The sequence below is a fragment of the Diabrotica virgifera genome, chromosome 3 (assembly GCF_917563875.1).
Source record: "Diabrotica virgifera virgifera chromosome 3, PGI_DIABVI_V3a".
NCBI lineage: Eukaryota > Metazoa > Arthropoda > Insecta > Coleoptera > Chrysomelidae > Diabrotica > Diabrotica virgifera.
The window spans coordinates 81,123,903-81,146,850 of NC_065445.1; the positions used below are offsets into that span (position 1 = coordinate 81,123,903).

General features: G+C 33.8%; 1 protein-coding gene across 1 annotated transcript in view; it reads right to left on the reverse strand.

Annotated features, from left to right (window-relative positions):
- The window catches only part of LOC126882527 (zinc finger protein 43-like), a 79,353-nt gene that overhangs the window by 29,605 nt on the left and 26,800 nt on the right, over nt 1–22,948 (reverse strand). The gene's annotated exons all lie outside the window — the stretch shown is intronic.

Sequence of the window (22,948 nt, forward strand, 5' to 3'; positions counted from 1 at the left end):
AAGTACGCGGGTTTAAAGATCGCGGACTTACTCGGCTCGCCGTCTGTGCTACACGGCAGACTTAAAGTACGCGGTTTTAAAGATCGCGGTCGCCGTCGGTTGTTTGTGCTATTTAGGAATTTTATCGTATTATATACTTCGTATTGTATCCTATCGTATTATATATTTTTAATACTAATAAAAAAAGACGCTTTCGAAAAGTGTGGGTAACAAACAAAATATCATAGATAAGAGGGTAACATTTTCATCAGGAGGATAAACCAGCCTATAAATAATTAGGTTTATTCAAAAATAACTAATCAAAAATTATTTAGTATAGCTTAAAATAGTGTTTTACGGTTTTCTCAAAACTTATAAAATGTAACTTGTCTCCTTTCAACAATAAACGATTGAATTATTTCTAGGCAATTTGCTTAATTAGTGAAAATATAAGTGTAACATTAAACGCAATAACATGATGGCTCGAGGCTCGCGGCTCGTGGCAGTGATACACGTACGGGTTACGAGTAAGATTTCAAACTTGTTGGATCGACGGCATACTTACTCGGCGGACTTAAAGTACGCGTACTTGCTGTGATACACGCGCGAAAAAGGTCGTCGAGCCATAAGTTCGCGTACTTACTCGCGTGTGTATCACCCCTTTAATATAACTACGTTGAACAATTGTATCGCCGCGCCGTCTCACTATGTCAATTATAAATATGTAACTGGGTATGTCTTGGATATCGTTTTTGCTTAGTAGACAACACTTAATAATCTATCTCTCTCGTTTGTTATTTATAGAAAAAGGCAGCAAATCCAAAATATGTGCTTGATATGATCGTTCATGGGTATTCTTTCATTTTTCCGACTGTAGTTAACTTAACGTGACATTAACTTTTTTTAATGTTAAATAATTTTGACGGAGCTGTTAGAACGAATAGAATGAGTGAGTTTGGAAGCAAGGTTGTCCATAAATAAATAAAAAACAAAGATTATGAGTAAACAAAGAATATTAATGAGTTAATAATTATTAAAATATTTTTATTTAAAAACTAATTTAAAAATTAAACAGATACAGTTTTCTCATTAGCTGAGGCAAAACATATTCAGCTACTACCTTGTCATATTTTGACGTTTATTTGTGTCAGTCGAAACGAAAAAAAGCTAATGTCTAAAGGCGGGAAACTATTGTAAGTGGCCATGTTTTATAGGTTAATACTGATAATTTTCCAGCTCTACTAAACTTACGTGCATAGAAATCGGCCCACTTAAAAATTTGGTCATTTTTGATGTCTCATCTTTCCTAAACCTGTTGGCCGATTTAAGTGATTTTTTGAAAATGTTATAGCCTGATTCTTTAAAAATACCACTAAAATAAAATTTTTGCTAAACAGGTAAATTTTTATTGTATACCGGGTGTATCAAATTGTGTTTTTTTTTCTCAAAGTTTGCATCACCCTGTGGAATATTCTAGCATTTATAAAATACTGAAATTAAAACCCGACCATAGCCTCATGTTTTCTTAACATTATGTTTTTTGATTCATTCGTTTATGTTGGGTAATAAAAAAGTTAGGTACTTTAAAACCTAGACATGTTCTTCATCAATACACGGTGTTTTTAAATAAGTGCGACAAACTTTAAGGAGTAATTCTGCATGAAACAATAATGACAGTTGGCTTTATAAACGTATGTCCGCAAATGTTTCGTTTCCGAGATACGGGATGTTGAATTTTTTCTTACAAACTCACGATTTATTTATTGCGTTAAAACCAGTTGAGATTTGCAAATGAAATTTGGTAGGTTTTAAGAGATAGTTATTGCGGATTTTTTTATATAAAATTAAGAATTTTATATTCACCATTAGCGTGCATACGGGTAATATGATCGGTCATATTAGTCATAATAGTAAATATTAAATTCTTAATTGTATGTCAAAAAATGTGCAATAACTACGTCTTAAAACCCACCAAATTTCATTGGTATATCTCAACCGGTTTTAAAGCAATAAAATAAATCTTCAGTTTGTAAGAAAACATTCAACATCCCGTATCTCGGAAACGAAACATTTGCGGACATACGTTTATAAAGCCTAGTGTCATTATTTTTTCATGCTGAATTATCCCTTAAAGCAAAAATGAATAACCATTTTCAATTTCGTTGCAAAACGAAAATACAGCCGAACCATATTCCAGTCCAATCAGAGAGTGCTGCAAGCACCTCTACCGGTTTCGAAACTTATTAGACTCTCATCAGGAGGCACATATGCTGCTCTCCCTGATCCAACCAAAACAAACCCCAGCGTGCAGTCCCGAATTGCAACGAACGAAATTTGCTAGCAGTTGCCTAGCGGCAACTGCTAGCAAAAGACTAAGTTTTCACTCTAATGGCATATAACATATCCCACCAGAATGAAAACAATGGGAACCTTCTCTGGTTACACCTCCGAGGCTTCTACAATTTGCAAGCCATACGGATGCTGAGACTAAGGAAGATGAGGGAATTCCACAATTTACAATTCACGTCACATCTGCTCAGCGCGGTAAAGTTCCAACGAGACTGGTTCCCTTCATAATCCACACAGAGTAAATGTAAATAAAAAATGAATAACCATTTTCAATTTCGTTGCAAAACGAAAATACAACCGAACCATATTCCAGTCCAATCAGAGAGTGCTGCAAGCACCTCTACCGGTTTCGAAACTTATTAGTCTCTCATCAGGAGGCACATATGCTGCTCTCCCTGATCCAACCAAAACAAACCCCAGCGTGCAGTCCCGAATTGCAACGAACGAAATGGCATAGATGCCCTAGCGGCAACTGCTAGCAAAAGACTAAGTTTTCACTCTAATGGCATATAACATATCCCACCAGAATGAAAACAATGGGAACCTTCTCTGGTTACACCTCCGAGGCTTCTACAATTTGCAAGCCATACGGATGCTGAGACTAAGGAAGATGAGGGAATTCCACAATTTACAATTCACGTCACATCTGCTCAGCGCGGTAAAGTTCCAACGAGACTGGTTCCCTTCATACTCCACACAGAGTAAATGTAAATCAAAAATGATTACATAAAAATTACATTTACTCTGTGTGGAGTATGAAGGGAACCAGTCTCGTTGGAACTTTACCGCGCTGAGCAGATGTGACGTGAATTGTAAATTGTGGAATTCCCTCATCTTCCTTAGTCTCAGCATCCGTATGGCTTGCAAATTGTAGAAGCCTCGGAGGTGTAACCAGAGAAGGTTCCCATTGTTTTCATTCTGGTGGGATCTGTTATGTGCCATTAGAGTGAAAACTTAGTCTTTTGCTAGCAGTTGCCGCTAGGGCATCTATGCCATTTCGTTCGTTGCAATTCGGGACTGCACGCTGGGGTTTGTTTTGGTTGGATCAGGGAGAGCAGCATATGTGCCTCCTGATGAGAGACTAATAAGTTTCGAAGCCGGTAGAGGTGCTTGCAGGACTCTCTGATTGGACTGGAATATGGTTCGGCTGTATTTTCGTTTTGCAACGAAATTGAAAATGGTTATTCATTTTTGATTTACATTTACTCTGTGTGGAGTATGAAGGGAACCAGTCTCGTTGGAACTTTACCGCGCTGAGCAGATGTGACGTGAATTGTAAATTGTGGAATTCCCTCATCTTCCTTAGTCTCAGCATCCGTATGGCTTGCAAATTGTAGAAGCCTCGGAGGTGTAACCAGAGAAGGTTCCCATTGTTTTCATTCTGGTGGGATATGTTATATGCCATTAGAGTGAAAACTTAGTCTATCCCTTAAAGTTTGTCGCACTTATTTATAAACACCGTGTATTGATGAAGAAAATGTGTAGTTGTTAAAGTACCCAACTTCTTAATGAATAAAAAAAATTGTTAAGAAAACCTGAGGCTATAGTTGGGTTTTAATTTCAGTATTTTATAAATGTTAGAATATTGCACAGGGTGATGCGAACTTTGAGAAAAAAACACAGTTTCATTGGTACACCCGGTATACAATGGAAATTTACCTGTTTAGCAACAATATTATTACAGTGGTATTGTTAAACAATCAGACTATAACATGTTCAAAAAATTACTTAAATCGGCCAACAGGTTTAAGAAATATGAGACATAAAAATGACAAAATTTTTAAGTGGGCCGATTTCTATGCACGTAATTTTAGTTTCATCTCTGTTTATTTTACAACGAATTATGTTGTCCATCTTTTTGGTATTTTGCCAATTATTAGCGCGTTCATCAGTGATATGAAACATTTGTTTTCGTCAAATTTTTACGACTAATTAAACAACAATTTTGATTTATGATAGGTCTAATTCACTAAAGCCTGGTTGCACCAACCGATCTTAAGCTTAAAACCCACATGTAAGCCCCAGCTGATGAAACCCACATGTTGCACCATTAAGTCTAAGATCAATTTTCAGCTTGTTACAATATATTGCCAGAATGATAAAGAATGGTAAGAATCAAAAATGATGGTGCAACGTAAGTGAGACCTAAAGCGACCCTATGTATAAGCCCCTATGTATGAGTTGGGCTAACCTTGAGCTTAAGATTTGTTGGTGAAACCAGGTATAATAAAATGAACGAATAATTGTTTTAAGTATATTTAATATTCATCTATTTTAACAGAATTTAGTGCCTTAGACATCATTTCATGTCTTCTAGACTCGAAGTGATATTTTAAATTACATTTTCTGTGAGTTTTAAAACCGCATATGTTGCATGAGAAAGAAGGTGCTTTACCACATTCGTACTTGAGGTGTTGTTGTAAATGATAAAGGCGTTTGTAGGATTTTGAACATCGTATACAAAAATGACGTTGTTCTAAACCTAAAATATAATAATAATTATATATAATAATAATCATACGGCCTTCACAATATAATAATTTATAAAAAGGGTATAAAAAATGCGGTGGCGCCCAAAATCCCGACAGCCAAAAGTCCCGACAGCCAAAATCCCGACTGCCAAAACACCGACACGCCAGAATCCCGACACGCCAGAATCCCGACACGCCAGAATCCCGACAGGCCAAAAAGCCGACATGAAACAATCCTCGCATAAGTAAAAATTCCGACCACAACATTTTGAATATTTATTGTTACCTTTTCAAATGCAATACCAAATCATATTATAGAGTATCGAACTTGAAAAATTATTACTTACTATTAAAAAAATTATTTAAACACTTCCTTTTAAAATATAAAAGCTATACTGACTGAAATGGAAGGTTGTAAGTGACATGATAATATCTATTATATGAACGTAAACTTGAATTCAGGATTTGATTATACATATATTATTGGACTATATATTGGCAAAAAAAAATAATTTAATTCATATACCCATGTTAAAAATTTTATTTAGAAAATTAGTTCATATTAAATGGTAAATACTTTTGTTTCGTAAAACAAAATAAAAACAGATAGCCATAAACAAAAAACAAGAAATAAATGTAATTATATGTTAAAAAGAAACTTATGAAACCTGTCGGGATTGTGGCCTGTCGGGATTTTGGCCGTCAGGATTGTTGCTGTCGGGATTTTGGGGTAGACCCAAAAAAATGTAATTTCAAATAATATTAAACACTATAGTTTTTATTAAGTTGTAGCATAAGGGTAACAAACCTCTAAATTAATATTGATAATGTATGACAGATTTTAAATTTTATATTTAGTTTGTCATGTAAGCAATGAACAGTGACGTAAACTTACATATTCCAATCAACAGAAATTCTTTAAGAGGCTACATCAGCACGTCATCAAAACGGAAAACACGTTCCAAGATGGCAGCTTTAATTTTGAATATTTTGTTGAGATATTCGACAAACATATTCGTAATATAGTAAAGAATGGTGGGAGAGAGCCCAATTTGAGAAATATGTTATAATGTGGAAATTCCTCTATAATTAAATAAAATATTACAAAAACGAGCCTGTACCCCCAGAACAAAATAATACCCTTTTTTCAAATAAACTTTTCTATCTCATGTCTAGATTTTGTATCACATTGCAACTACTAAAATTGATTATCTATAACAAGAAACCGAAAATATTATAACTAATAACTGATTAGGCAACATAGAGAAATAGTCACTGTCATTTTGACAAACCTCCGTCAGTTTTTTCTAAGTGTAATAGCCCGATTCTCTTATCTGTTCTGTTATCTATATCGATATCTGTTCAGTACAGTAGTGTATTATTTTTTAAGGTATTGGAATTCGTTAGTGTTGATCCATAGGGAAGTAGTGTTTGTTTATAATTAATTTAATATATTTTTGTGTAATAGAACTACGTTGTCAGACTATTTGAACAAATAGATTATTACTAATTGTTTTATAGGTAAGTATATTTTACGTAAAATTATTTTGAATTATAGGAAGATTTCTTATTCTAGAAATATCATCAATAGTTTAAAATTTAAATTTTAAAATTAAATAAAAAACCAAAATACACGCTTTTAATAAAATTTTCACCTATTCTGGTTTATTTTGATAAACATTTATTTACTTATACAGTAAACTCTCTTCGCCGGACACCTCTCTTCGCCGGACACCTCTCTGCGCCGGACACCTCCTCTATACGGACGATTTTTAAAACAAAAATTATTCGGCCATATATAAACCTGTACCCTTTAACTCCCTTCGACGGACACTCTCAACAACGGACGCGGACAGTAAATGATATGTAAATGCAGACAGCTGAAATTGAAAAAAATTAACATTTTTTTCCAAATATTTTACAAAATAAAACTATATGTACTGTTCTTACGATGTCAGTTGGACCAGAAGCATTTTTGGGGTCCGGTCAATAATTCTACGAAGAGCATAGAAATAAAGATAAACCATATAAACATTTGCTTGCTTCAAAATTGATCACTCCTTGTATTAGTCCACATGGACGCGGGTGTGGCTTAATACTTTCTAACGTATCTTATTGGGCAATACTGAAGAGTAATTGGTCAAATTGTTCGGAAGTGCTTAGGCTCAAATCATATCGTTATCTGGTCAAAATACCTTCTCATGTTTCAAAGGCGGCAAGCAATATAAACACTAAATAAACAGTGTCGTCGTCATAACTTACAATTATTTTATTTTTATAATACATTTTTTGTCTCATTTCTTTAGTACTTAAAAAATGAATAAGCACATTAAATTGCATTTGTAAGTATTATATACTTTTAATGATCAATTTTAAATTTTATTGTATTGTATTATACTGAAACTGTATTGTTTATACAGGATGTCTCATATATTATGCAAGATTTAATGACGTCAATTTGCTCAGTCCGCTGATTGGATAATGTAATTAATGGAATTTTTCATGTTTCATATTTTTATTTTTTCCATATTTTCCTTTGTATGTGTCCATGTCTAAGAGCCATATATGAGGAGAGGGAGTGTACATTGATTGAAGACTCTTGATTTTAGGTATTGGGGGTATTTTTTTTTTCTTTAGAATAAAAGACAGTTTTCCGAGTGATGCCCAGGCCAATCTTATTATTTTTTTTTATTTCTTCGGTCTGATTTTTTTTATTTAATTTAGTGATTTGTCCTAGAATATCTCTTTTACTTGCTTTATTCTTGTTTGTGCCACTGTAATTATTGGTTCTCCTTGTTGATTGGTCATGGCTTTTGTTTTACTGTAAGCGATGTTCAGTCCCATCTTTGTCGATTCACTATCTAGTGCTTCCATCATTCTTGGTAATTCTTCACTATTTTCTGTTTTAATACAATATATATTATACTTACAAGTCAAAAGTGACATTTGGAAAAATTGTGTAGCTCAAGTTCAAGTAAAATAAAAATATTATCTTGCTTTGTCACCAATATTAATGTCTTCTTCTTCTTTTCCTTCTTCTTCTTCTAGTGTAGACATGACTGTCTGTTTTTCAATGTGGCTCCAGTAAGTTGTAATTCCATCGTTTTCGTGGTCTTCCCACTTAGGTTTGGATCCCGCGTATGAAAAAAAAGTTGATTAATAGCAAGCTGAAAATTTTTTAATAGCTTAAGGGTGTGTAGTTGGAGAAACTTTGATATATGGGAACACTGAAATAGGGGAAGTTTTAATTGTGGAACAGGTTAAAAATTTGGAACGGCCAGACCACGAAAACGGCACATGTATTTTGTCCGACAGAACAGACTTAAACTCTCCGAACAGAGATTAAACTCTCATGCAAAAATCAGCCTACTATTTATCACCAAATGGGCGTTTTAATGAGTGGAACATGTAGAATATGTCAAATGACAGGAATTATGACAGCTGATAAATACAAGTCTGATTTTTGCATGAGAGTTTAATCTCTGTTCGGAGAGTTTAAGTCTGACCGTTCCAAATTTTTAACCACAATTAAAACTGCCCCTGTTACAGTGTTCTCATATATCACAGTTTATCCGACTAGACACCGTTTAAGCTATTAACAAATTTTCAGCTTACTATTAATCAACTTTTTTTTTCATACGCGGGATACAGACCTAACTGATCGTCTTCCTATTGGGGAACCGTCTCTCGCCGTCCTTACTACTTTGTTTTTTGTCATTTGGCTCATGTAGTTGTTCCATTATACTCTTCTGCTTTTTACCCAGTTATTGATGTTGTCCACCTTGCATATCTGTCGTATATCTGCACTTCTACCTCTTCCCATATCCCATCGATTTTTCAAAGTATTTTCATCTCTGCTGTTTCTAGCTTTCTTTCTGTCCTTTCTGTATCAAGTCGTGTTTCTGCCGCGTATTTATGTCATTATTGGTCTGATAACTGTTGTGTAAATTGCGCCTTTCACTTCTTTTCCAATATTGGTGTGGTAGTTATAAACACGATAAGTGTCGAATCAAGTTCTGTACACACGGATAGTGATATATTTCTACTTGTCAAAAATATGTCCTATATATAGTATTTTTACTACAAAAGCGATATTACGTAGGTCAAAATTTTTGACGTAAGAGAACTGTCAAAACATTAGAATGTGAATTTTCATTATTGCCATGTTTATTATAAACATGGATATAATGAAGAGTCACATTCTAATGTTTTGACAGTTCTCTTACGTCAAAAACTTTGACCTACGTAATATCGCTTTTGAAGTAAAATACTATACAGTAGTAAAAGTGATCTCTTCATTAGTCATGAATTAGACAATTCGACTGGAAGAGGAATTGTTCGTTTTCATGTATTTTATGTGTATATTCAAAGTGTAGTCTTATTTCTTTAGTTCTCAAATTAATAAGCACGTTAAATTTCATTTGTATTATGTATTTTTAATTATCTTTGGTGTCAATTTCATAAAGAAATGTGAACAGTTAACAACATTATTACTGTTTAACAAATATTGAACCATAATTTAAAAATAAAAGTTTACTCATTAATTTCTATTGCGCCGCCTATGTTTTACAAACGGTGCCGACAATCGGTGTCGAATTTTGTTTTTATACTGGTCCAACTGACATCGTAAGAACAGTATAATATAATAAATTTAATATTTCAAATCAATACAGATGTCTACGACCTGATATTTGATATTGTTCACGTTATCAACGCTACATAAGTAATAAAATTTTAATGTTTTTGTTGGTCGGTGAAAGAAATGCGACACCAGGAAATTGTTAATTGTGTTTCGACTGGAACAAGGATTTAAGAATTTTAACCAGAATGTCTGATTAAGTATAATATGCAACAGACGTCGTTGTATTTTTATGAGTGTTTTTTTTATTTATTTTCAAATTAAATTTAATCATAAATTTTGCGTCTAGTTTTAGATTTTTTAAATTTGAAAGAAAAAGTCAATGTGGTTCATTATGGAAAGAAGCATATAAGTTAAGTGTTAGAAAGTTAGCTAAAAAATTTGGAATTAAAAAACCTCAAGCCAGTGAAATTTTGAAACATATAAGTGATTTAATCAATCAGTTTTCTGAGAACGGAAACCTGGAAGCGAAAACAAAATTTTTGAAAACCGATGGTACTGCATTATACCTATATTAGTCCGTCCTTTAACGGTAAAATATTGCAAAATCTCTAAATTTTAAAGAACCGCTTGGATTGACATGAAATTTGGCATACACATAGCTAACAACTCAAAGAAATAAAGTGATATTGCGCCGATATGTGCTTTGCCCTGGGGGTGGTTTTCACCCCCTCTTGGGGGTGAAAAAATATTCGTCCAAAGAAAGTCAGGAAATGGATAAACTTGCTAATTTTAAGTAACTTTTGTTCTATAGAGTTTTTTCACTAAGTCAATACTTTTCGAGTTATTTGGAAGTGAATATGTTCATTTTTTCAACAAAATAAGCACGCTTTTAGACAGTTTTTCGCAAATAACTCAAATAGTAAGTATTTTTTCGAAAAAACATTCTCAGTAAAAATATAGCCTGTAAAAAATTTTAAAAAATGGTGTATATATCACGTCTCTACACCTAGTAGAAGCAGAGTTATAGCTAATGAAAAATAGGTTCATATTCGTCAAATTCCAAATGGAATACTTTACCGTGAAATAAACAAAAATGAAGCACATTTCTGGGAAAACTCATTACAACTTATTTAAAGTGTTTAAAAAAAGCTTCATTTTTGTTTTACAAAAAAATTTCTAGCATGAAAATTAAACAAGTTACGCTCAAAATAAAGTTAGTCTCTTTTGGTTTTGGTAAAAAAATCGAGAAAATCACCCCCTAATTAGTATCTTAAATGAACTTAGTCGTTACGACTTCACAAGTTTCTTGACTCGTGTATATATTGTTTATATGATCTGTAAGTTTCATCGGTTCAAAGCCCTTATTATTGAAAGGGCTGTAGTTAAAAGGGGTTGAACGAGTCACTGATCACGAATGTATGCAAGTTTAGAAACACCAAATCTTAATCAATTTTTGTCTAACAGAAAAACAAAAACATACATGATATTCAGAAAAGCAAATCTGACTTTTTTTTATTTTTTGAGATTTTTGGTATCTCTAACAAATTTTAAGTTATTTTGAAAAAAAGCATATTTTTCAAAATTTAAATTTTTAAAAATTTTATTTTGAAACTAAATTTATTTCCCATTCTAAATAGTTAAAATTGTAAAAATGCCACAAGAAAATAGCTTCAGAACAACATTAAGAAACTAAATTTTTTTCAAAAATAAGCACTTTGAATCGATGTAACTTACAGATCATATAAACACAACATAAGTAAAATAATTTGTGGAGCGGTAACGATTAATTTCATTTAAGTTGCTAATTAGGGGGTGGTCTTCCCGATTTTTTTTGCAAAAACAAAAGGGACCAACTTTATTTTGAGCGTAACTTGCTTAAATTTAATGCTACAAACTTTTTGTAAAAACAGAAATAAATCTTTTTTTAAACACTTTAGAAAAGTTATAATGGGTTTTCCCCAAAAAGTGCTTAATTTTTTGGACATTTCACGTCGAAATATTATATTTGAAATTTGGTGAATATGAATCTATTTTTCATTGGCTATAACTCTGGTTCTACGAGATCCAGAGACCTAACGCGTACACCATTTTTTTTTACTTTTTTATAAGCTATATTTTTGATAAGAACGTTTTTTCGACAAAATACTCACTTTTTGAGTTATTTGCGAAAAACCGTCTAAAAATGTAGTTATTTTGTTGAAAAATGAACATATTCACTCGCAAATAACTCGAAAAGTGTTGACTTGGCGAAAAAGCTCTATAGAACAAAAGTTACTTAAAATTAGTCAGTTTACCCATTTCCGGACTTATTTTAGACATATATTTTTTCACCCCCAAAAGGGGGTGAAAGTCACCCCCAGGACAAAAGCACACATCGGCACAATAGCACTTTTTTTCTTTGACATGTAAGCTATACGTTTGCCAAATTTCATGTCAATCCAAGCGGTTCTTTAAAATTTAGAGCAAAAACCGTGAAAGAGTGGACTATAAATAATTGTTTTCGATTGGTTTTGCGAAGTGCGGTCTAAAAATATTCCAGTTTCTGGTCAAATTATTCAAGAAAGGTATTAGAAGTTGCAAGGGAACTAAGCGTTGGTATGAAAGCTTCTGGTGGATGGCTCGAGAAATTTTGTAGGCGACACAATATTTCCTTCAAATCTGTATGTGGCGAAGCAGCTGCTGTAGATTTATTAGTAAGTTTTAACTGGAAGAAAAAACTGCTCATTTTAATGACAGTATAGGTAGGTACTCTCCGCGAGACATTATTAACGCAGATGAGAAGGGCTTATTTTTTAGAGTTTAGAGCATTACCCAAGAAAACTTATACCCTGAAAGGAGAAAAGTGCATTGGAGGCAAAGCTTTTAAAGATAGGATCACAATTCTATTCTGTACCAATATGATATTTTGATAGAAGAATGCAGAGAGAATTTTCGCAATGTTCATATACAATGCTGCGGAGTCATCCATAACTTGTGTTATGTAATATTAAACTAGTAACTCCTTTTATAATATACATAGGTACATACCTGCACTTATTTTTAAAAAATCTAAGTTAACATATTTTTTCTCTTTAACGGACACCTCCTTTAAACGGACACTTTATGCGGAACGACTACTGTCCGTTCAAGGGAGAGTTCACTGTAATAAAATTATTTTATATTACTTCCATTTAGCACGCCTATGAGTATATTGTCACAATATTCAGCCTTCACCTTATTTATGTCAAATAATTCCGACGCACTGTTGCCAAAGCTTTGCAGAACTTTCGAAAAAAGGTGTGCTACTATCTTCCGAAGTATGTAATATTGATGACGCGCTAATGTTGGCTCTTAAGAAACGACAGTGGCGTGCTGGAACTTTTCAAGCGGCCCGGTGATTTTATAGAAAAGCGGCCTCCCATTCTTATTTTACCTTTTACTATCAGAATTTTGTATTATTTTTTTTTGTAACTTAATCGTATTGAAACAGCTTCTTGAATTTGAATTGATTTTTAATATTCTATACTCATTTATCGATTTAATGTTATGTCCAACCTGTTCTCTGTGGTTCATGCAAATATTTCTGTGCTAACCAGACATGATGCGTCACAAGGTCACAATAAGTTATGGACTGATTTTTGTTGTATCATAATATATGATTATATTTAATGACAAACTTTGAGTACCAGATGGCCCGCAGACCGTGTAAGGCCCGCAGACCGTGTAAGGCCCGCTCAGCTGGCCAGATTTTTTGAGTCCCTATTGCCATTGCCATGATGTTCTAATAGAGGTTGAAGTAGGGGGTTACTGTGTGATTCCGGTCCTTCATGATGCTTGTATTTAGTGATTACATCCTGTATGAACGGGAGTCTTACATCTTCATGAAGCGTTAGGTTTGATACACACCAAGGTGCATAAGTTATCATTCGCAGTATTTTCGATTCTTCTTTGAATTATGGCTGTATTTGACTTGCTCGTACACATCCCCAAAGTTAGATTCCGTACGTCCAGATAGGTTTTATAACAGCTTTGTAGACAAAAACTTTATTTTCTAGGGTCATTTTCAATTTCCTACCTACTAGCCAGTTTAGACCTTTCATTCTTAGGTCATCACTTTCATCACTTGTTTTCGGTCCTTAAAAATATGTTCTTTCCAATTGAGTTTTGAGTCAAGATGTATTCCTAGGTATTTGGTGCGGAGGATTAAAGAAGTTGGATATTATTAAGTAAAACTGGGGGACACTGGTCTCTTCTCAAGGTAAAAGTCAATTGGACTGATTTTCTTTCATTAATTTTAATTTTCCACTTGTTTGACCATGTCTCGATTTCATTCAGTTGTACCTGTTGAATGTTAGATGCTATAATTGTATTTTCATTGGCTGCAAGGATGACAGCATCATCTGTAAATGTACCAGTGATTGTTTCCTTATTGTAAGGTAGATCTTCTGTGTATAGCAGGTATACATTTGGTCCAAGAACAATGCATTGTGGGATACCAGATTTAATAGGAAAATTATTGGAATAACTTTCATTCACTCTTGTTCGGAATTCTCTCCTATTTAGATAGGATTTTAACAGTTTCAGCTAGGTGATGGGAAGATATTTCTTGATTTTGAAAATCAGGCCTGTGTACCAAACCTTGTCAGAGGCTTGACTAACATCTAGAAAGGCAGCTGTGCACGTGCAGTACTGTTTGCTTTCCATTGCAGAATTTATCGTGTGTACTATTATATGAGCCTGCTGTATCGTTAAATGTTTTTTTCGAAAGCCAAATTGGTGGTTGGATATCTATTCCTCCGTGTTGGGGTCTGAGTTCAGTTTTTGTAACAGTAGTCTTTCAAGTATTTTGGATACGATTGTTAGTAGGCTTACTGGCTTATATGATGAAACCTCGTTTAGATTTTTTCCTGTTTTTGGGATTAATATTATTTCAGCCGTTTTAAAGAGCTTTGACAAGTAGTTTGAGCGTAGAATGGTATTGAAGATGATGAGTTATCAGTGTGATTGCTTTATCTGGTAGTTCCTTTATCAAACTGGGTGTTATTTTATCCAGCTCAAGAGCTTTTCTAGTGTTTAAATATTGAATTTCTTGTTGCACCTCATTTTATGTATGAAAATAAATATTATCTGTAACAATCATTAAGTCTTATTCATTTACTTAAACTGTTTTTACGATTAAAAAAAATTTAATATTTTTGAATTGTTTTGTTAATATCATTTAATTATAAATTTAAAAAAATTTTGTTACATCTAAATTTTTTGTAAAAAAAACTTATTTGACCGGCCTCAAGAGGCCGCGGCCTCTCGGTGATTGCACCGATTCATTTATATGGCCAGCACGCCACTGAGAAACGAGAAAAAATATTTTGCTTGACAGAACGAATGTAAATTAGATAATTATTTTCAATTATTTATGTATATCTGAGGATGTACATAATTGAAATCTTGGTATACCTGTACCAGGTATCTAAGGGACTCATTAATGTTCAACTCAACGGGTTGGTGCTATTGTTGGAGGTGTAACATTACATAAACAAGAGATCCATTTCACATGTAATGCATGTGAACAAATTTCACTTTTTTTAAGATCTTTTTATAGGTTTTATCAATAAGGGGTAGTTTTCACCCTTCAAAAATAAATTTTTAAGGGTTGAAATACTAGAAATTATATTAAGAATATCAAAACATTATTACATACATCATCCGAATCAAATTTTATCCTCAAGAATTTTTAAGCAATTTTGGGCAATTAGGAGTAGTTTGCACCCTTAAAAATAAACTTTTAAAGGGTCGAAATAGTCAATAAATATAGCTAGAAAAAATTTCACCTTTTTTAAGCTTTTTTATAGGTTTTAGCAATAAGGGGTAGTTTTGACCATTAAAAAATGAAAAGCGCCCGTCAGCACAATATAGATTTTGAAGTAGAGGGTAAGGTGAACTTAATTCCAAATTTGCATGCAAATCGATCCATTCTGTAAAAATTGCGTGGTTTTGTCCTATTTTAAGCTTCATTACTTGGACTATTGGTCCCCCCACGTGGGTGGGCATTGATTTTGGAGACGATTTATTATATGGTTTTTTTGATGATTTTATACATGTTAAACATAAGCATAGCAACAAATGGATATAAGGAATATCTAAATGAAAAAGAGCGACACATGAAAGAAAAGGGATCACACATTCGATAACAGATGAAATAATAAACAAATGATGGATCTGGTACCTATGGCCAAGTAAGACGAAAGTAAGAAAATAGAAATACTATAAAGGTGGAGAAAAGCAATCTAGAACGAAATAAGGATAAGAGACCTTATAGTACGACGGAAAGTATGCTAACTTTGCAGTTACTCGAGCGTTATGGGGACCTAATGGGTTGTGAAGATTAGGCCCTAAAACCAAAAAAAGATAAGTAAAGTTTTCCATTTAAGTGGGGACTTTCCATTTTTTAATTTAATTTTCCATTTCCAACAATCGTTTTTTCCGATTATGGCGCCAACTATCCATAATTCGAAAAAATGTCTCGAATAAAGTTACTTATTTTTACGTAAGGAAGCCAAATCTGCAATAAAAAATGGGGCTCCTATTTAATATTTTAAAGTAACCCCCCACCTCACCTCCGGGGAGGTCGTGTTTGGTGTTATTCGATAGATTTTTCAAAAATATTGAATACGTGTATTTTGCAGCTTTTCTATCTGATGTTTATTTCGCGAAATATCGCAGGGTTCCTATTTAAAATTTTAAATTAACCCCCACTCCTTTCGGTGGGGGGTCCTGTGGTATCATTCGATAGATTTTTAAAAAATATTGAACACATATTTTTTAGTTTTTCGATCTGACGTTGATTTCTCGAAATATTCGCTTTTTTCTTGTGAAACTTTGTGACACCCGCTTCCTTAGGCACCGCTCAAACCGTCAGATCTTTGAAATATACGCTGTTCTGCATGTACTTAACTTACCTTATCTTAATCTGATGATTTCGAGTTTTTCTAAGGATAGATTTTTTTTTCGGACCCCCTTAACGAACTCCCCTATATTAAGATCCATTATGTGGTAGGGGTACATTTAGAGGGTACAATGTTTCTCCTCATGTCATAATCTGACGCGCTCGAGTAACTGCAAAAATCCCCCCTTGGGCTCCCCTACTATTAAGGATGATCTATAAAATGATAGCAGAAAATCATACGATGATGGCGAAGAACGTTACAAACCGATAATTGTATACCTATAATGCAAAATTTATTCATTTTTAAAAATGTTAAGTACCTTTTTTGAAAATAGTCGGTTTGAGAAAACATATTTTCGATATTAATCTACCACTATCTGATGTTTTGCCCACAGATGCTTTTTTAAATTTTCTTTTAGTTTGGTTTTATGTGAACAAAAGCTACATGCAAATTTTGGTTCTTTCTGGCATTCAAATTTCTGGTGTCTATTCAACGATTTCTTTACTTTATATAATTTGTTGCAAATATTACATGGAAAGCCCCCTGAAATAAAAATGGTCAATATTAAATTAACAAAAATACAATTACGCTGATATCTTGTTAGTTAAGTCTAGAAGACTTAGTAATTAGCATTATTTGTATTTTTTATATTAGGTATACTAAATACCCTGATCGACAGGCGAGTAAAACCGCGGTTTTGTGGCTCGTCGGTAAAGCTCGCCAGTGTATCATTGCAATACCGCGGTTTTATTTTTTACCGACAAGCCTGGCTCGCGGCTCGTCAGTTTGTTTTAAGTGGGTGATCGACGTGCGAGCCATAATACCGCGGTTTTAAGAACGACGGTTTTACTCGCGGCTCGTTGGTGCTGATCGATTAGCGAGCAAAACAGTCGTGACAACCGTCCACAGCACAGCCAACATATCGTAACCTTGTTACTTTCTTTCCTGTAGGAAAGCTCGCAATGATTGAATTTTTCTTGACATCGGCTCTAGTTGAGTTTTGGGTTAATGTTTTTTATGATATTTAAGGGTTATTGATGGTGAAAGTTCCCAACCTCCCATGTCCATTTTTGGCTATTTTGTTTTGTTACCCTAAATTAAAGAGACATATATGTATTTTTACTGTTTACAAGCTCTTATGTCGTTATTTCATATGGCTATCTACAAACCAATTAATGAAATAACGACAAAGGAGCTTGTAAACGGTAAAATATTTCTTTAATTTAGGGTAACAAAACAAAATATCCAAAAATTGACATAGGAGGTTGAGAACTTTCACCATCTATATGCGGTAAGTCGAATTGCTTTGTTTTTGTACTCTGGCGATTTACATTTCCATAAACAAGAACAGTCTCGTAAACAATCTATAAATTCCAATAAAAAGTCGTGGCTGAGAGTTCGCATATCCATGAATAAACTGGTCTTTTCACTTCAACGGTCGCTGAAAACTGCCGGTTTGGCTCGCCAGCCGTGATACACGTGCGGTTTTGAACGACGAGCTGAGTAAAAAATCAAACAAACTGACGAGCCACAAGCCAGGCTCGTCGGTATATAAAACCGCGGTATTGCAATGATACACTGGCGAGCTTTACCGACGAGCCACAAAACTGCGGTTTTACTCGCCTGTCGATCAAGGCCTTTATTTTTTACTTGGCTCGTCGTTCAAAACCGCGCGTGTATCACGGCTAACGAGCCAAGCCGGCAGTTTTCGGCGACCGTTGAAGTGAAAAGACCAGTTTTTAATCATGGATATGCGAACTCTCAGCCACGACTTTTTATTAGAATTTATATATTGCTTACGAGACTGTTCTTGTTTATGGAAATGTACATCGCCAGAGTACAAAAACAAAGCAATTCGACTTACGGCGTATATTAAACTCTTAAATATCGTAAAAAAACATGAACCCAACTCAACTAGAGCCGATGTCAAGAAAAAAATTAAATCATTGCGAGCTTCCTACAGGAAAGAACGTAACAAGGTTACGAAATGTTGGCTGTGGACGGTTGACACGACTGTTTTGCTCGCTAGACGATCAGCACCAACGAGCCGCGAGTAAAACCGTCCGTCGTTCTTAAAACCGCGGTATTATGGCTCGCACGTCGATAACCCACTTAAAGTTCCACTTACACAAAGCGTATAGAAAGCAGCTATTTTTGAGACGATTTTTTTTCACTTTTGGAACGTGTTTTTACTGTTGGAATGATTGTTAGTACCTTATTGAGCTCTTGTAATATAAAATTCTAAAGGTTTTCACTCAACGTGACCGGAAGTAGAACCGGAAGGCGAGATTTGAACTCCTCGTCTAACTTCGCGTCGATTGATATACGATTTCACTAATTTTGAGTTATTTTTGCTAAACTTCTGTTCATACCTTTTTAACTACAAATGGTATCAAAACAGGAATCATATTCTCGAGCTCAACTTTTCAATACGCATTATTTTAATATATCACATGTACTATTCACTATTTCTGCGACTACATATAATGTGGCACTTCCGTTTACAACTTTTTAACCGTAAGTGATATCAAAACCAGAATTGCATATTTTGCTCCCACATTGATAAGGCGCGTCGAATAATATGTCGCTTGTACTATTTCGGCGACTTTAAAACAGTATGATCAGGTGGGGAAAGTGTATAAAGTAAAAAAATTATTTTAATAATATACCAGTGTCGCCATATATGATTCGTTAAAGAAGAATACAAATGCTTACAGGATCAACTGAAACCAAGATTCGCTTTGATTTTATTTAACTAGAAAAGTGTAATTCTGTCTGAACCTAAGGTTAAGTGCGCATTTCATATGAGACGTGTCATTTAAATTCAAGTACCATCGACATTCTGTGTTGAATTTGAATACTTTTTTTTAAAGGTGGGTACTACGGATGTAGTTAAAAAAAAGTAAAATATGGTGACGTCATTGCCGTGGAAAGTTATTGGCGATGTTAAGTCACAATGACGACCTCTCGTGGATTTCGGCGGAACTAAAATGAGGGTCTTTTTCGTTTTATTGACCTGCTAAAATGTGGGTCTTTAATGACAAATCGTTGTCAGTATTTTCTAAAATCAATATAATTAATAAAAAAACCAGTAAATCCTGTATAAAAGGTATATTTAAAAAACCCTCAAAAGAGCCACATCAAATTCACATAACTAGTTTTCGACTGGTTTACCAGTCATCATCAGTGCTTACCTAAAATAAATATAAACTGATAAAAAAGGCAAAGATGTTGAAATCTTGACTAAGGTTAAAAAATATTAGGTTATACTCACGTGCAGTGTACATGCTAATCACCAAGATAGTATTATACAAAAATATGTGGGTCAAAGCACAGTAAAAGTAGTCCGTCAAGGAAACATAGGTATAAAATGCTACCTTAAGCCTGGATGTTTAAAATATTATTTAATTTGCCCTAGGTAACATCTGAGATCTAGATATGACTTGTTCACATGTTGGAAGTGAGACGGCAAATGAAAATGAAATGGTTGGGAACCTCGGAACGATGACAAGGCAAACGACAGTTCCACAGGTAGTTAAAATTAACCTGTCATATTTAAGAGTAAGGTATGCAAATTGTTAAAATTAGAAATGATGTAACAACACACCCAATGTGAAAATTATCACTTACAATTCATTAAACTAGTTGTTATAGTAAAATGGATTCAAGTAAACTGTAAGTGGAACTAGTTAGGCAAACCACATTACATCGGAGCTTAGTGTTTGACAACTAAATACCGTAATAAAATCTTATTATCAAAAGATCGAAGATTTAAAAAAGCAATTTTGTGGTGATTTAAAGTTATCGAATTTATTTAACTTATTAGTAGCTGTTGGAATTTGTGTAAGTGTGTAAGAAATCACAATGGGGCTGTCTGAGGTGTAAAGATGTCTTAAATAATCTAGGGGATGTATCATTAAGAAAGCACAAACTCAGACTGAGGCGACTATTTCTTAAAGGCATTGCAGGCTGCCCGGATCCCTAAGGGTCCAAAAACCAAAACCGTAATATGAAGATGACAGTAGGGGTGGGGGGGGGATATGAGATGTCTGTGAGGAAATTAGTGAAAGGAACAAGAACGAGACCCAGAAAGAATAAATTAAACTGTTGATTTGGTTTTGCTAGAGATGAATATTATATGTTGGTGAAGACAGATGAAGTAGGTATGGTGATAATAGTCATATGTAGAAATATAGTGGTGGGTTGTATGCAGATGAAAATTTGTTTAAAATGGATGTTTGCAGATGATGATATCAGTAATTTATATGTATGTTATGAATAGATAAAATTTTTGAGATGGCTGAAGATGACAAAAGGATTATTGTGACTAGTAACAAATGAAATATTAAAAGTGTGACTGAGAATGAAGCAGTTGAAGTGAGGTGAAAAGAAATATTGTAAATGAATTAAGAAAAAAGTTGTCGATGGAGTGGTTGGAAGTCCCGATTGAACGAAACATGGCGGTTGACACAATTCGGACTTTTTTTTTTCCTTTGATTATTTCTAGGTCCTCGTACAAGTCTAATTTTAAGAAGTCTTTCTGTGGGATGTTGTGAAGTAGAGCAACATCATCTGGTATATTCAACGTATGGTATTTTTGTTTAAGATGTTGTGAAAAGGTAGAGGTGTTATCTCTTTTGGTGTGTACAAGAGAGCGAGAAGCAACTGATCTACAAGTTCTTCCTATGTAAGTAGCATCACAGTCAGAACATTGTAGTCCATAAACACCACTACGATTCATGTAATTGATGCTATCTTTGGAATTAGATAGAGATTGTCCTAAGTTGTTGAATACTTTAAAGGAAATTTGGATGTTGTCTTATTTTTTAACCCTAGTCAAAATTTCAACATCTTTGCTTTTTTTATCAGGTTATATTCATTTTAGCTAAGCACTGATGATGACTGGTAAACCAGTCAAAAACTAGTTATGTGAATTTGATGTGGCCCTTTTGAGGGTTTTTTTAAATATACCTCTTATACAGGATTTACTGTTTTTTGTATCACATGGTATAGAGCCAACTACAGGAAAACTTTTTCCTTGTGGATTAATATAATTAATAAATTTCAATACAAAAGATTTAATTAAAAGCTTACAAACCTTTTTTCAAAAGTGTTCTTATGTGTATGTTGTGTTGCAGAATATTTGGAGTAAATCTAGGACGAACACTTTCTTTAAAAGACACGTCCACGAAAACACGATATCCACAAGAGGTCGTCATTGTCTTAACATCGCCAATAAAATGAAGCAGTTGTAGGTACTACATATTAAAATTTTATATTAAAATATTAGCTTCAGATCTTACTTGGTCTCAAAATACGGTTTGTAAATATACTAACTTTTAATATTTTGCGACACACTTACCCCACCTGACCTTACTTCCAGTTGCACCTCTGGAAGCGGAAGTCTGAGGTCAGATCTCTCACCTGAAGTACCATCTTTGTGAAAAGAAAAGTACACATTTTATTGACTTTTCGAATTCCAGTCTAGGAACGTTCTCGATTCAGAATGATTTTTGGAAATAATTTGAGATTACTCTCTAATTCTTTAAAATTTATTCGATGAAATATAAACTTACGTGCATAGAAATCGGCCCACCTAAAAATTTGGTCATTTTTGAAGTCTCGCATTTCCTAAACCTGTTGGCCGATTTAAGTGATTTTTTTAAATATGTTATAGCCTTATTCTTCAACAATATCGCTGTAATAATATTATTGCTAAACAGGTAAGTGTTATTTTATACCGGGTGTAACAATGATAGTGTGTTTTTTCCTCAAAGTTCGGAACACCCTTTGGAATATTCTAGCGTATATAAAATATTGAAATTAAAACTCAACTGTAGCCTTAGGCTTTCTTAACATTTTTCTTTTTGATTCATTCGCTTATGTTGGATAATAAAAAAGTTAGGTATTTTAACAACTAGCAAAGTTCTTCATCAATACAGGGTGTTTCTAAATAAGTGCGACAAACTTTAAGGGGTAATTCTGCATGAAAAAATAATGACCGTCAGGTTTATAATCATATGTTCGCAAATGCTTCGTTTCAGAAATACGGGATGTTGATTTTTTTCGTACAATCTGACGATTTATTTATTGCTCTAAAACCGCACGAGATATACAAATGAAATTGGGTAGGTTTTAATAGGTAATTATTGCGCATTTTTTGGCATACAGTTAAGAATTGTATATTCACCATTGGCGTGCATACGGTAATATGACCGGGTAATATGACCTGTCTGCACGCCAATGGTGAATATAAAATTCTTAATTGTAAGTCAAATATGCGCAATAACTACCTCTTAAAACCCACCAAATTTCATTTGCATATCTCAACCGGTTTTAGAGCAGTAAATAAATCGTCAGTTTGTAAAAAAAAAATTCAACATCTCGTATCTCGAAAACGAAGCATTTGCGGACATATGTTTATAAATGAAACGGTCATTATTTTTCATGCAGAATTTCCCCTTAAAGTTTGTCGCACTTATTTTGAAACACCCTGTATTGATGAAGAACGTTGCTAGTTGTTAAAATACCTAACTTTTTTATTATCCAACACAAGCGAATGAATCAAAAAGCAAAATGTTAAGAAAGCCTAAGGCTACAGTTGAGTTTTAATTTCAATATTTTATATACGCTAGAATATTCCA